The 17,066-nt window shown below is 39.4% G+C and overlaps 1 protein-coding gene across 1 annotated transcript in view; it reads left to right on the top strand.

Moving 5' to 3' along the window:
- Positions 1-4,967: 4,967 nt before the first annotated feature.
- The window catches only part of CTDSPL2 (CTD small phosphatase like 2), a 94,998-nt gene continuing 82,899 nt past the window's right edge, over positions 4,968-17,066 (top strand). Inside the window, exon 1 of the mRNA XM_080671588.1 lies at positions 4,968-5,529. The gene's annotated coding sequence lies outside the window, so the exon portion shown is untranslated. The remainder of the gene's footprint in view (positions 5,530-17,066) is intronic.

The raw sequence follows: 17,066 nt of genomic DNA, 5'->3' as shown, positions 1-17,066 counted from the left end.
TAAATCCCAACAGAAATGGCTGCAGCCATGGAGCGAGCAGAAGGCTTGGCTCTGCTCCAGCCTACAAAGTTTCAATTATAGAAGATAAATAAATCCCAGATCCCAGGGACTCTGCTTGGGTCGCCGGTGGGGGGCATGGCCGGCCTGCAAACCACCACAGGCCTCTCACCCAGGCCACCCCACGCCCCAAGGGAACCCCCACCCTGATCCGGGACACCCTTCAGGGCAAACCAGCTGGCCCCCACCCATGCACCAGACCTCTATCCTATCTAATAAAAGAGTAATATGCAGATTGACCATCACTCCAACACACAAAATGGCTGCCCCCATGTGGTCAAAGATCCTGCCCCCATGTGGACACAAGATGGCCACCACAAGATGGCCAGCAGGGGAGGGCAGTTAGAAGGGACCAGGCCTGCCAGGGAGGGCAGTTGTAGGCGATCAGGCCAGCAGGGGAGGGCAGTTGGGGGCGATCAAGCCTGCAGGGGAGGGCAGTTAGGGGTGACCAGGCCGGCAGAAGAGGGAAGTTGTGGGGGACCCAGGCCTTCAGAGAAGGGCAGTTGTGGGGGACCCAGGCCTGCAGGGGAGAGCAGTTGGGGGGTACCAGGCCTGCAGAGGAGGGCAGTTAGGGGTGACCAGGCTTGCAGGGAAGGGCAGTTAGGGGCAATCAGGCTGGCAGGGGAGCAGTTAGGCATCCATCAGGCTGGCAGGGGAGTGGTTAGGGGGTGATCAGGCTGGCAGGCAGAAGCGGTTAGGGGCAATCAGGAAGGCAGGCAGGTGACCAGTTGGGAGCCAGCAGTCCTGGATTGTGAGAGGGATGTCCAACTGCCCATTTAGGCCCACCAGGATTGGGCCTAAACGGGCAGTTGGATATCCCTCGAGAGATAGATCCAATTATGCAGTATGATTCCAATTATCTGACAGTTGGATATCCCTCGAGGGGTCCCAGATTGGAGAGGGTGCAGGCTGGGCTGAGGGACACCCTCTCCCTCCCCACCCCTGGTGCCCGAATTTCGTGCACCGGGCCTCTAGTTATAAATAAAGCTACTATCAACAGTCATGTATTTTCAACTCCTTTGGGTATATACCAAGGAGCAATTTTTTAATTGTAGTCAAATACATATAAACATAAAATTTAACATTGTACATTTACATTTAAAGTGTACAATTCGGTGGCATTAATACATCCACAGTGTATTCGCTCCAAATGGGAACCTTGTTAGTCACTCATGTATTAATTTTAAAATTCGTTTATTAAAATTAGGTTTAAATTGTTTCTCAGTCACATTAGCCACATTTCAAGTGCTGAGTATCCATACGTGGCTAGTGGCTATTGAATAGAACAAATCTAGAGAAAGAGCATTAGAGGCAGCCCTAGCTGGTTTGGCTCAGTGGATAGAGCATCAGCCTGAGGACTAAAGGGTCCTAGGTTTGATTCCAGCCAAGGGCACATGCCGGGTTGCAGGCTCCATCCCCAGTAGGGCACATGCAGGAGGCAGCTGATCAATGATTCTCTCTCATCATTGATGTTTCTATCTACCTCTCCCACTCCCTTCCTCTCTATTATCAATAAAAATATTTTCTTTTTAAAAAAAGAGCATTAGAGCCGAAACCGGTTTGGCTCAGTGGATAGAGCGTCGGCCTGCGGACTGAAAGGTCCCAGGTTCGATTCCGGTCAGGGCACGTACCTTGGTTGCGGGGACATCCCCAGTAAGGGGTGTGCAGGAGGCAGCTGATCGATGTTTCTCTCTCATCGATGTTTCTAACTCTCTATCCCTCTCCCTTCCTTTCTGTAAAAAATCAATAAAATATATTTTTTTAAAAAAAAAGAGCATTAGAGGCAGAGGAAACAACAAATACAAAGCTCTTTTTTTAAAAAAAAATATTTTTATTGATTTCAGAGAGGAAGGGAGAGGGAGAGATAGAAACATCCATGATGATCTGTTGCCTCTTGCATGCCCCCTACTGGGGATTGAGCCAGCAACCCAAGCACATGCCTGGGAATCGAGCTGTGACCTCCCGGTTCATAGGTTGATGCTCAACCACTGAGCCACAGCAGCAGAGCCAAATACAAAGCTCTTGAAGCAGGAATACATTTTTTCAAAGAACAGTTCATTGGACAGTATGATTGGAGTACAAGGAGCAAGATGTAGGAAATGTAGTCAGTGCAATAGCCAAAAGTAGGCTAATAAAGGGCCTTGCATAGTAAAAGACTAGATTTTAAGGGTGATATCAAATTTACAAAGAGGTTTAAAATAGTTCCTGGTTAGGTAGCACAGTTGGTTAGAGTGTCGTCCTCAAAGGCCAAGGTTGCAGGTTCTATCTCTCGTCAGGGCACATACAAGAAGCAACCTATGAATGCACAAATAAGTGGAACAACAAATCAACGTTTATATCTCGGTCTATATATAATAAATAAATTTTTAAAGGGTTTAAAATAATTACTCTGGCTTCTGTGTTGGAAAGAATAAAGGAAGTTCAAGAATGAACTAGAAAGGTAGCTAGTGATGAAAAGTGTTCGGATTCAGGATATATTTTGAAGGTTTAGTTTATAATACCTATCATGAATTTGACACTAGGTTTTAGAAAAACTGTATTCTGTAAGGTGGAGAACACAGAGAGTAGCAGGTTTGAGAAAAAATTTAATTTAGTTTTGACCATGTTAAGTTTTAGATAGTCATTGCCATCAAGTGGTCACAATATTGGAGCAAAGTGACAGCTCTGATATTTCAATAGTTATATTACATCCTTAGTGAGTGATAAATAAGAAAGTGATAAAAATATAGCTCAGAGATATAGGAATGCCTTATATATTGGTGAAAAAGGTAAATATATTTCATATACTCTGAAATGTGGGTCCTACTGAAAGACTGTTGAAGATCCAAGATACTTCTATGACATTACTTAGTGAACAATCTATTTCATTAATGTTTCATATAACAATAGTTTTGAATAGCTTAAAAAGCATGCATGCCACTGTTCTGCATTGTTTTTTTCCCTTGTGGCTACTGCTTTGCATCTAAATATACTTAAGACTTCATTTTTGCCCTAACCAGTTTGGCTCAGTGGATAGAGCATTGGCCTGCGGACTGAAGGGTCCCAGGTTCAATTCCAGTCAAGGGCATGTACCTTGGTTGCGGGCACATCCCCAGTAGAAGGTGTGCAGGAGGCAGCTGATCGATGTTTCTCTCTCATCAATGTTTCTAACTCTCTATCCCTCTCCCTTTTCTCTGTAAAAAAACAAAACAAAAAACTTCATTTTTAAGTTAATATTTTTGAAACTTTACCTTATTCTAAAATCTTGGACAGAGTTGTTGAAGCTTAATGACATTAACTACCATTTCGGGCACAAGAAAAACACCTTGCTAAGTATTTTCCACAAATAATCTTTGGATAATTATCTTTTTTCTCTGCCCTCCTTTAAATTTTTAAATTTTATTTTAGAGAGAGAGAAACATCAATTTTTATTGTTCCACTTACTTATGCATTCATTGGTTGATTCTTGTATGGATTCAACTCCCAACTTTGGTGTATCTGGAGGATGCGCTAACCTGAGCTACCCAGCCATGGTGTCCCCCCTCCTTAAGACAGACAAACAAACAAAAAACACCCGTCAGTGTCTTTAACTCAAGAGTGGGGAGACCAATCATACCTTACAGTCTTGTTGGAAGAATTAAAGTGCATATAAATGCATACAAAAGTGCTTTGTAAGTGACATATTTTACTTAAGTTTTAAGAGATTGAAAGTTTGAAATAACTACTACTTGGAATGTATTTTTAGAAATATATTTTTACCTGATTTAAAATTTATTTTAGTCATCAATTAGGGCAGTTGTTTAGTTTATATTATATTCCTTTTGATGATACACACAGCCTACGGTATAGTAATTAGTAATTGTTGCTTTCCAATTAGTTTTTCAGAAATCTATTACTTTGTGGACTACTACCAGTTCTGCCCGCTGTATACTACAGGCTCTCAATAAATGTGCATTCAGAGCATTCTTGTACTAGAAAGATTTAGGGTGCAAATAACTCAGAGTTCTGCAGGACCTGTACTATACAAGGCTTTCAGAAGACAGCCCACCTTCTTCACACTTTGAAAGAGAACAAGATTCAGGAGGGTGCTGTTTACCTCTCAACCTCATCTCTCTGTTCCTGGTGCACTGAACTACTTCCCCACCTGCTCAATGCAATCTCGTATTTGGCCCTTCCCATTTGTTTGCTTTACCTAGACACTTCCCCTGTAGCATCAATTCTTCATGTCACACATGTCATCTCAAGAAAGCCTTCCCAAACCCCTCACCGGCACCCCTCGTGTGTTTTACAACGCCTGTCATTCTATCACACTGTATTTAAATTGTCTTCATCAATAGTCTGAATTCCGGAAAGGTAATGTCCATTCACTGTTACATCTCCGCACCTAGTATGGTCCTAACATTGCGCTTTCTCAATCAATATTTCCTGATTTAATTATGAGTGGCTGCAGTTTTAGTAAACAATACACTTCCAATTACTGTTGGTTGGTTGGTTTGTTTGTTTTTTAAATACATATTCCACTTGGACTAGACACTCCGGATGCTTTTTTCACCTGTGATGCTGACGGTCCTTTGACCCAGGCCGGAAGGTAGAAACCCATTGGTCTGAATAATCTCAGAAACACCGCCGACATCGCGTGTTGTCGAAGGGCGTGGGTTTGTAATTACAGATCTATGCGCAACTGCTTAAAGAAGACCTTTAGAGGCCACTGGGATCCCAGAAAAGACGAACAGTTCTCTTATCCCGACCTCGTGCAGAGCTCTCCACGCACTACCTCCTCCAGCGCGCCAAGCCGTTAGACCCGCCGGTCCCACTTAGCTCCACCCACCTGGCGCGCCGGGTTACTCAGCCCGAGTCGCCGGAGCGCGCGCCGCGTCCCTAAGCCCCGCCCCCGGGCGAGGGCGCGCTCCCCCTCCCAGCTCTGCCTAAGCAGTTCCGTTAGTAGCGGGAGGAAAAACCGTCCTTCGGCTCCCCGCCTCTCCACTCCCAACGCTTTACTCTCTACTCCCCCTGCGACCACTACACAGCCAGCTACGGCGGCCCCTGAAGTACAAATATCCCGCAGGCCCTTGGCGTATCCTGATAGGCTTTGGTTTTCTTATTTCATCTGGTCCTAAGGCCCTGCGTTCAATTTTTGTCAGGAATTCGAGCTCGCAAGTTTCTTCCGGCGGCAGGAACTCCAGCGCTCTTCACGGAAATAAAAGTTGTTTTTTTCTTTTTTTTTTTTGCCGCTGTGGCCGTCCGCATTCCTTCCCTCCCACCTCGCGAAATTGTGGCGGGAGGGGGAGGAGGAAGTCAAAGCGCCTGCGCGGAGAGGCCGCTTTCCATCCGGGTCCCTGTCCGTGCGGTGCAGCAGGTCGGTAGGCGGGAAATGGCGACTGGCTGAAGGAGCTGGTTCTGTTGCTGCTGCGGGCTAAGCGGGGAAGACACCACACGTTGCGCAGTCGGGACCATCGCTGGAGCCTGAAGACACTTCTCTGTCGTCACAGTTAGGTAATCCCCCTCGTTCAGACAGTGCCGCTGCTTCCAACCTAAGTCCTCCTCCTTTTCCAGGGCCGTCTGCCGGGATCTCCTCCCCTTCTCCAGCGGGTCCTCCAGCGGCTCCCGCGCCTGGGTAGGCATGCACTATTGGCGCCTCATACGTCCGCTGTGCGGAGCCGCTCTTCTCTGGACTTTCCCCTGGGAACAGAAAGGGAGCTCACTTCCCGCCAGCTTCAGCTCCCAGGCTGCGCGGCCTGTGTTGTGATTTCTGGGGTTAGATTTCACTTTGCTACCCACCCCCACCCCGATCTCACGTTCCTAGTTCCAAATCCTGTGGTCCCTCCGGATAATTGGGTTAAATCAGCTTTTCTAACCTTGGCCCACCTGATGTTTTCGATATTTCATTCTTTCTAGTAGGGTGCTTTTAGGGGGGCGTTGCTCTATCTCAGTTTTTATAAACACCTTTTGAGGATCTGGAAGAAGAGCGTTCACTAAGTTCTATTTATCCTCTGTACTGTTAAAATGTTGAGTTGACATTGTTACTTTTTTTAAAATCAAGAGTGTTAGTAAAGAACAGCCCATGTGGAAGGCCTCTGGTTTCTTCAGTGGTCGGTTAAGGGTGAATCTTATCGCCCGTATATTCTACGCGTTCTTTGGGTATTACTAGTAAATGCCACTCTGGTTGTTTACTTTTGCATTCATGACTAGAGTTCCGTGGTAAATAATGGTGTAAGTAAATCATGTTTATTTACTTCTTACCCTGGTGGTGGCTGGATGTGTGCATGATGTTAAACACTTAGAATTAGAATACTTTAGGGAAATCTAAAGAGATATTGCTTATAAACTGCTCTAAGATCCTGAAATGAAATGTACTTATAGTAGATGTTCCTCCAAGGCAGGGATTTATCTTTCTAATTGCTAATAAAACAATACCAAGATTACTGCCCAATATGGGTATACAGATTAATGACTTAAATGGTAGATTTATCTTCATGATTTTCAGATTGTAGATATCTTATATACTGTCTTTCCATTCTTTTGCAACTTAAATTTTCGTTTGTTGTCCAGCTTTTAAAGCAAGAAAATGGCTAGTTAAAGCACGTTTTATTCCTCCTTTATTTTTTACATTGCAGACTAGTTCTTCATAAAGAGGCTGTTGGTATTTTTCAGAATTTGTTTTTCTATCTTGTTAAATTTGGGGCCTTTATAATTTTTTAAAACTAGTCAAATGAAGTTTTAAAATGTGGTTCTTATTACGTATCATTTGATGTTTATAACCTAGAGGCTTTCAGCTCTCTAGGTCCAGTTTAGATTTCACTATTGTTAATATATTATAACTAAATTTCAATAATAAACAGGAACGCACAAACATCATTAAATTCCTCATTTGGTAGATTCCCCACCCAAGGTCATAAAGAAAGTCAAGGCAAAATGTAGCTCTTACTTGAAGCATCCTTTTAGGATTGAGTTGCACTTTTATACTTATCTTCTAGGACCAAAAGAATGGGAAGTGGGAAGAGGAGGTGAGGGCATGTTGGATACTTGCTGAGCCAATTTGTTTTTTTAAAAAATAGGGCCAAATGTGTATGTGAAATAAATTATTTGTCTAGTGTAGGCTTTACCTATACTTTAATGACTTTTTTGGGTAGTTTTTATAAAGCATTAATGTTTTTAATAAGATTTGGTTTAGAGCTAGCTCAGTGAACATTTTATGTAGATTTTGTCTTCAAGAATTCTCCAAAATTGTTTTAATTCTACATTCATTTAGTACCTTCATTCTTCAAATACTCTGATAGGATGTAAAAGCTCTAAGTTGTTATAGTCCATAACTTTGTGAACTTGTAGCTATTTAGAAATCCTAAATAGAATTGCAGGAAAAAACCAAATGGGATTGGTATGGTTTTATAATATTTCAATATACATAGAGCTAGTTATGTTATTCTTTTTTCACTGTTCAGAAATTAAGAATTGGGGAAATTGTATTCCATATTTGAAATTTCTGGTCAATAATGTTTCTTCACAAGATTATTATATAACAGAGTCCATTCAATTCTGGTTTAAAAAAACTTGGACCTGTTGTTCAGAAAGATTCTAGACTTGTAATTGTAGAATTAATTGCAGATTGAATAAAATGGTATAAATTATCTCAGTCATAGGCAATGCTTTGGATCAATGTGATAAAGAATATAAAGTGGTCTGTCAGAATTCAAAATACTGCTATCTAATTATATTTGTAATTTACCAAATTGTTATGAAAGCATAAAGTAGAAAAGACACTTTAAAAACTAAATATCAAATGTGCTGAGAGGATCTCATATATGCTGTGCTCTAAGTAATTTAGAGTAGGTAAAAAAGTTACCTGACCATTTTCACTGGATTGGCTAGAAGGGATCATTTGCTCTACTTTGAGAATGAGAAGATTTAACAGATAGGGGATTTATGATAAAACCATGCGATTGTAGTTTTAGTCTCCACTTACTTGACATTTGCGTGAGACATATATCTAGCCAAGCATATGTTCATTACTGATTATATGACTACATTAGTTTTTAATTTAAACTAGATTATGCCATAACTGGTTGTAAATTATTAATAAGTAGAGTAGGTGGTTGACTGTGAAGTATAATTTGAGAATTGCCAATGGCAAACTTTATTTGTGTCTCTCCTGTGTGTTACAGATTTTTCTCTAAAATAATTCTGTTTAAAAATCACAAACTTCTGGAAAAAGAAACTTTAAAATACTGTCTTTTATCAACAATATTGGCACAGATTAATTTATCGAGTAAACTTGCTGTAGTTTACAAACCAGTGAGGTTTCAGAGTCAGTGTAATATAGAAAAGTAAAACTTAAATTATTTTATTGGTTTTTTGGTGTGGTTTTTTAAGAGAGAAGAAGGGAGAGAGAGAAATATCACTTGGTTGCCTCCTGCATGCTCCTCAACTGGGCATTGAACCCAAAACCTGGGTATGTGTCCTGACCAGGAATTGAACCTGCCACCTTTTGGTGTATTGGACAATGCTCCAACCAACTGAGCCACACTGGCCAGGGCTAGAAGTAAACCTTTATGCAATGTCTGTGATTAGGGGAGGTGTAGCATATAGGAAAATTGTCTAGAAGATAAAGGCATGGTGGGGGTAGAATGATAGTTTGAAGCTTGGGCCTCTTGGGGTCCTTTGGGAATCTTGTAAATTGGACAATAATGATGGGTGAGACTAAGTGTGGTCCCAAAAGAAATCATGGGACCTTAAGGACAAATATGGTTTAAAGATTTGGCCAGCCCTTTTGTTTGTTTACCTCATCTGTAGTACCTCCAGTTAGTATGGTAATATAAGGTCACAGGCCAATTGACTATATTACTGGTCCCATGTTTTATGGTATTCAAGGCTTTCTTGTATTAACTTAGAGAGATTGTAGAAAAGGAAATATGTTTAGATTAAACATGAATCATCAGCAGTCATTTGAGTTGAGGTTCTAGCAATCAGGTTTTCATAAGCTATAATACTTCTAGGACAAGCAAATGTGTTTACTACTTTGATTAAAGAAGCACAAAACTACTGTTGAAAGGTGCTTGAATACTTTATAAATAATTGGGATTAATATTTAGTAATAGTGGTTTATATAGTTTAGGAAGAATGTTTTCTTTCTTTGGTCTAAATACTTCTATATTGATAAATTGTATGGGAACTAAAAAAGCAGAGACATTGCAAAAATCAGAAGGGGAAGATTAAGACCTTATTAGCAGCATAACTTGATATTTTAAGTTTCTCATGTTGACCAGTTAAAGTAATTTTAAGTAGGAATTTAAAAGTATGTTTTATTTTTTAAAGTACGTTAATTGTTAAAGAAAAATATCCAGAACACATAAATATCTTTTTAGTTGAGAATAAAACTGATTATTTGTTTTAGTGATAATTATTTTCTTCCTGGTATTTCCCTAATATATATGATTATTCTGTTGAATTGAAAATGAGTAACCTCTCACTGACTTTATAAGTACCTGCTTTAGTGTATTTTGTTAAATAAGATACTTATATAGTCTTTAATTTTCTGATGTAACTAATAAATATTATTTGAAAAATATTCACGATTCCATTTCAGACAATCATGCATTTTTTCCTCATCGAGAGTATACCTTTTATATTTTTATTTAGTAGTAGCAAACTAAAAGGGCACTTCTGTTAGAAAATTATGATTATACCTCATTTTTGACTAGTAATTTAAAAATTCACTCTTCATAAACCTTATCTTCAGTTTATCTCAATCATAATTAGTTTTTTCCTTGGTGTAGGTAGTGGTAAGGACAGTGGGAAATTATTTCAGATACTCAATGCAAATTTATTTAAGTTAATAACTTTTTCTATTTTGGTCAACATTTCATTGATTCTTTTCTTATTGACAAATTAATGTGTTCTGAGAGTTTCATATTTTTACTGGCCTGAGAGAGTAATTTTAGTATAAAATTAATTTTCTCTAAATGGAAGTTTTTGTCAAAGGAGTATAAATAAGTGGTTATTGCTCTCTTGTGCTGTTCTGGTGAGAACTACTTAAATAACAAGCACTCTTAGGAAAACTGTTGAAATTAAGTTCACTTTTTTTGATCTTCAATTTGTCTTTGTTAATGTATCCAATAAGTACATTGTAACTTGTATGTATACAGGTAACCCCAGTAAGTTAAAGTATATATGTTGGAATATGTATATTTTATATACATATCAAAAAGATAGTAACAAGATGAAAAATGGTAGAGTGACAAGTTTTTTATGCGCTTTTTGAGAGGAAAAAAGTTTCTCATGAGTATTTTGGTACTCAGTTCTTATAAAATCATAACTATCTTTTTTCTAAAATAACATAGCATGTTATAAAGTTTTATTGGTATGAGTTTCATACTATGTAATAGAATGCTCTTTTTACAAGTTGTTTAAGTTATATTTACTGGAGGTAGTTAATCTCCAAATTACTTTCTTGTAAAGCTTAGGTTAAAGAAATACAAGTAAGTATGTCCTCAGCATAAGAACATACTCTTATTCTTTCCCTAACAAATAATGATTTTGCCCTAATGGTATTTCTGCGGAGGACATATAAGGTATTAAGTTGTGGTACTGATACTGTAGTAGCATTTTAAAACATATATCTGAATGTGCCTTAAGTATTTTCAGTGATCAACAAACTGAATAATGCCATTTTCATGGAGTGTTTCAGTCATCATTACTCTTAACAGCAACACGTATTTTGTTTCTCTAGAGCAGTGGTCGGCAAACTCATTAGTCAACAGAGCCAAATATCAACAGTACAACGATTGAAATTTCTTTTGAGAGCCAAATTTTTTAAACTAACTTCTTCTAACGCCACTTCTTCAAAATAGACTCGCCCAAGCCGTGGTATTTTGTAGAAGAGCCACACTCAAGGGGCCAAAGAGCCGCATGTGGCTCGCGAGCCGCAGTTTGCCGACCACTGCTCTAGAGAAAACGGATTGCTCATGGTTTTAGAAAATACTTTTTTTGTTGTTCATTGAAGAAAACCTTCAGAGGAAAAAAAACTCCATTAATTTATCAACGTAACTCTTTTGGCAAATGTTTTTGCTTGTAAGTTTATTACATTTAATAGTTTCTGAAGAATTCTACAATATCTCTCTATATAAAAGCCTAATATGCAAAGTGTCCCCTTGAGAGTTCGACCAACTGGGAGTTTGATCGCTCGCTATGACGTGTGCTGACCACCAGGAGGCAGCAGGGAACAAAGGAAGGCCCTGGCTGACAGCCACTAGGGACCCTACCCATGCACGAATTTCGTGCACTGGGCCTATAGTTAGCTAATAAAAAAGGGAGAAAATCATAAATTAGAAATAATTATGAACCCAAAAAGACCACCTGTTATTACCACACACTTTGTTGGGAAGTGTTCAATGAAGAGTTGTGGAGTTGATGCTTTATATAAAACTGCTCTATTTATTCCTTCTGCCCTAGTTGACTTTTTTTTTTAATCCTCACCCGAGGATATGTTTTTCGTTGATACTAGAGAGAGGAGGAGAGAGAGAGAGAGAAACATCGATATGAAAGAAACACTGATCATTGCCTCCTTTTGACTTTTATTAGGTGATAAGTGGGGGTGACAGAGAAACCTTCTCTGAAGTAATTTAATAAGACTTAAGGAAATAGTAGAGAGTAAAAGTGGTCAGTTACAATACCTGAAGCTGTTGATTTCATAGTCACGCTAGAAATATAAACTGAAAATGGATGCTGACACTTTTGAAAATGTCATTTGGTGTCAATAAAGTCAATGACTTTTAGATATTTTTTTCATGAATATAAATTTTAACATAAATTTAGTAGTGATACCATTTATAATAGAGTATAAATTAACAAACCCATAGAAATTTAGAGCTAGAGAGACCAAAGGGGTCATCTAGTCCAGTAATGCCTTTGTTTTATTAATGATGAACCATTCTGAAGACTTTTTAACTACATGTAGTAAATGTTTGTCTTAATTAGTATGCTTTGGGATGAGTTGTGTGTGATAGAAGGATGAAAACAGCTCAGATTAATTAATGACTCACCTCTCATTTTGACAACTCTTTTTTTAGGTAAAATTTACATTTAGTGAAATTCACAGATCTGATGTCCAATAACTTTTTTGCTGTTGAGGAAGTGAAGTGCTAGAATGATTGCATGACTTAATCAGTATCTAATCAGTGTACAGCTAACTAATGATAAAGTATGATTTGTGATCTTTTCATGATTTTACTTTTATTACCCACTTTTATTTCCCTCTTATCCCTACATTCAGCAAACTTTTGATTGTAAGAATGTACATTGGGTTAGTCCTAGGTAATTTGTTAAGACCTCAATAGCAAATTATTAACTGAGTTTTGCTTGCATCATTATAATTTTATGAGATAATTTGCAACCATAATTGTTTGTCTAAAATATTGTTTGGGATCAGAGATTTTTGAAGAAGAAGGAAATGTTATGAGGAAGGAACATTTTTAGTTTTATTTATAGGTCCCTTTTTTGTGAGCAAGAATTGATTACTGCTGTGAGGATTGTGTTTCAGTGACATAGTCCCCCCTCACCCTCAATACTCTGGGTTTTTTGTTGTTGTTGTTGTTGTTGTTGTTGTGTGTGTGTGTGTGTGTGTGTGTGTGTGTGTGTGTGTGTTTAAGGAAATGAGAAAAATTATGGTTCAGTTCAACAAAGATTGGGTTGTCTTATGTGCCAGGTTACTGGAGTTACAGATAAGATCTCTGCCTTCAAGACTTACAATCTAGTGCAGTTAAAGATATAAAAACATTATTTCAATTAACTTTATGAGAGTTAAGGTAAAAAGCACAGGTTTACACAGGCTTGGGGATGTGGAAGTAGTTACTTATTGGAGTACATGATACTTTGGCTGAAGTTTAAATGATGAAGATAAGAATTCATTGAAAGACTGAGGTAAAGAGAAAAGCAGAAGCATGGTACAGCACAGTGTGGGCAGGAAACTATTATTACTGGAGTACAAAGAGTGAGGCAGCAAATAGCAGTGGAAAAAAAAGACTGAGAAGTAGATCTTGTAGTTTATATATATATAATGCTAGAGTTTGGTTTTTATTTTGAAGGGAGTTAATGGGAAGAAAAAGACAGAGGAGAGATTTAAAGGGGAAATACCTGAGAAATATTTTATTTTATTTTTTAATATATTTTATTGATTTTTTTACAGAGAGGATGGGAGAGGGATAGAGAGTTAGAAACATTGATGGGAGAGAAACATCAATCAGCTGCCTCCTGCACACCTCCTACTGGGGATGTGCCCGCAACCAAGGTATAGCCCTTGACTGGAATCGCACCCGGGACCCTTCAGTCTGCAGGCCGACGCTCTATCCACTGAGCCAAACCAGTTAGGGCCTGAGAAATATTTTAGAGGTAAAATAATGAGGATTTGGTGATTGACCATAGGGCACAAAGGACAGGAAGAATAACTAGGATGCTTGGGATGGTTTCTGGCTTGACTGATTAGGTAGGTGATGCTCCTTGTGATCAAAATCATAGTAGTAGGAAAAATATAGTAGTAAGAACAGGTTTGGAAATGGGGGTGGGATGGGAAAACTGAATTCAGTTTTGGGTAAGTTGAATTTGAGGTGCCAAGTAAAAGTGTTTCAAAGGCTGTTGGGTGTGAGTCTGAAATTTAGAGGTAGTAGAGAAACTAACAGAATCTATAATAATAAAAGTGTAACATGCTAATTAGACCGGACGTCCTTCTGGACGAAGCCAGGGCTGCAAGGGAAGCCCGGGCCCGGGTGCCAGAAGGAAGCCAGTGCCGGCAGCCAGGGGAAGGAAGGCCTACTCTTGCATGAATTTCATGCATTGGGCCTCTAGTTAATTTATAATAAGTATTGGGGAGAGACTGCCTCCTCCTCCCTCCCTCCCTATTCCTTTTAGCTGGGCTGCAAGTAAATAGAAAGCAAAATTCATTGCCCAGTTTTAGATTGCTGAGTTACCAGCTTTTCTATTACTGAAATGAGATCTAGTTCAAATGTTGAAAAAGAGAGAATGGTTTTTATTATATACTTTTTGCCCCATTGTCATGAGTTCTTAGACTTTAAAATGTTGTTGCCCCCATTCTTTTTGTTTTGTGTTGTAATCTACTTAAATTGTATCATTTTCATTCATAGGTAGATTTATTTCCTTAGAGTAGTCATTTCTATTTTTTTTTTAAAATATATTTTATTGATATTTTACAGTGAGGAAGGGAGAGGGACAGAGAGCTAGAAACATGGATGAGAGGGAAACATCGATCAGCTGCCTCCTGCACACCTCCCACTGGGGATGTGCCCGCAACCAAGGTACATGCCCTTGACCGGAATCGAACCTGGGACCCTTCAGTCCGCAGGCCGACGCTCTATCCACTGAGCCAAACCGGTTTCGGCTCATTTCTATTCTTTACCTGTTTTATTTTATTCTATAGAATAAAGAGGTAATATGCAAATTGACCCTCGCACAAGATGGCCACCCCCATGTGGTCAAAGATGGCGGGCAGGGGAGGGTAGTTAAAGGCGATCAGGCCTGCAGGGGAGGGCAATTGGGGGCGACCGGGCCGGCAGGGGAGGGCAGTTGGGGGTTACTGGGCCAGCAGAGATGGGCAGTTGGAGGCGATCAGGCCAGCAGAGGAGGGCAGTTGGGGGCAATCGGGCCGGCAGGGGAGCAGTTAGGTGTCAATCAGGCTGGTAGGGGAGTGGTTTAGGGGGTAATCAAGCTGGCAGGCAGAAGTGGTTAGGGGCAGTCAGGCAGGCAGGCAGGCAGGCAGGCGAGCGGTTGGGAGCCAGCAGTCCCGGATTGTGAGAGGGATGTCCGACTGCCGGTTTAGGCCCGATCCCTGTGGGGTCCCAGAGTGGAGACGGTGCAGGCTGGGCTGAGGGACACCCCCCGCCCCCCAGTGCCTCTAGTCTCTGTATATTAAAGGCTAAGTGACTGACCATACGTCTGGCCGACTGGTACATATGACACACCGGCAATTTAAAAATAAATGTTGACTTGCTCATGCGTGATATTTGTCCCCATCTGACACTGGCCTCCCATTTAATTTGAAGACAGTTTCCCGTGATGCCAGCATTTCCAATGACTATTAATAAATCACAAGGACAAACTTAGAGTAGGAATATTCCTACCTGAACCCGTTTTTGGACATTGTCAGTTATATGTTGCTTTCTCTCGAGTTTGAAGAGTGTGTGACATTAAAGTTAAAGTTGTAAATACTTTATCACAGGGAAATTAGTCAAGCACTCTAAAAGTGTTTTTACTCTTAATGTGGTATGCAGGGAGATATTAGAATAAGTTTAATCAATTTATCAGTCATTGTTTTTATCAATGTTGTTTTTATATCATGTTTTTGTATCATGTTTTTATATCATGTCTTGTTATATCATGTTATTGTTTATTAATCAATTTATATATTATGTTCATATACATTTGACTAATTTTTTTCATCTCTGACACTTCTATTATAGAGAAAGGGCGAATAGCGATATTAAAATATTTATTCTAATTAATTGCCTTTCAATGTGCACGAATCCGTGTACTGGGCCACTAGTTACTAATAATAGAAAAGAACAGCCAAAACCGGTTTGGCTCAGTGGTTAGAGCATTGGCCTGCGGACTGAAAGGTCCCAGGTTCGATTCCGGTCAAGGGCACGTAACTTGATTGCGGGCACATCCCCAGTAGGAGGTGTGCAGGAGGCAGCTGATCGATGTTTCTAACTCTCTATCCCTCTTCCTTCCTCTCTGTAAAAAATCAATAAAATATATTTTTAAAAAAAAGAACACATGGAGCTCTAAAGAACCTAGATGATGTATTAAATTCTAACATGAATAGGATTATCAAGACGAGGCCATATATGTATGTTTAAAACTCTTCCGTTTATATTTTAAGTTTGGGGAAGAAAATTAGGTTATTGCATATGTTGTTATATAGCCAATTACTGACCTGTACTTGGCCCAGTTAATATGTGTTGTCTTTGGTTTGGGTATCATGGTAATGCTGACTTCATAAAAACGAGTTGCTTAGTGTTTCCACCACAGAGGAAGACTGTCCAGTCTTATGTTCCCATATTGTGAGCACCTGGTGGAAGTCTTTGGTGAAGATGCTACAGATAGATTTGGATTCCTATTGTGTCTATAACTCAGGAACTACATGCTATGCTAGCCCCAACAAGTTTATTAACATTTTTAGATTAAATTTTTTTACCTACTTTTATGGTACCACCATCTTTTCCCTTGTTCTGCTACCTGTGAGCCAGTGTTTACATCCTTTCTCCTCAGGAAGGGCTTGTCTTTTGTTAGCTCTTTATTTGGTTGCCTTTAAGTCCTTAGCTCCTGATGGATTAAAGAAGTTTAGTTTTGTTATTTGGTTTTGTTGTTGTTCGGCATTTTTTTCTAGCTTTCTATTGCATAGACAGAGCCCAGTTAATGCATGTAACTGGATCTTTAGACAAAAATCCAATTAGCTATCCTTTATTTTCTGGATCTGTAATTTATAATTTTGTGACTTCTTTGGCCTCAGGTACATTGGGAAAAACTCTTATTTTCTTCTCCTTGGTTTAGGCCAGCGATTTTCAACCGGTGTGCTGCAAGAATTTATGAAACATGCAATACCTAACTGTTTAGTCAGTGACACTGACCTCCTTTCCCTTAGATTGTCAAATTAAAAAATGACAACAGCCAACACAACAATAGCCATCCAGTGTGAATGAGTCAAAATTATACCTATTTGTTTTGTCAGATCAGCAAAAAATATAATACACTTTTTGGTGTGCTGCAGTTTTAGTAATTAGTTTATATGTGCCATGCGATGAAAAAGGTTGAAAATCGCTGGTTTAGACCAAAGGAAAGCATTCAAATTGCCTAGATTTATTGTAAAAAAAAAAAAAAGAATAATTCCCCAACTGGCCATAGATTTCATTTTCCTCTTCCCTAAACACTGTAGTTTCCTCCAGACTATCTTGTGATCAGTGTCTCCTACAGTTTTTATTGTCTTTTCCCAGAACCCCTCTTTTTCCCAACCCTGCTTATTCTTCCAT

This window comes from Plecotus auritus (assembly GCF_963455305.1).
Source record: "Plecotus auritus genome assembly, chromosome: 1".
NCBI classification, from domain to species: domain Eukaryota; kingdom Metazoa; phylum Chordata; class Mammalia; order Chiroptera; family Vespertilionidae; genus Plecotus; species Plecotus auritus.
Note: the sequence above shows the minus strand (reverse complement) of the source record. Positions and strands in the feature narration are given on the sequence as shown.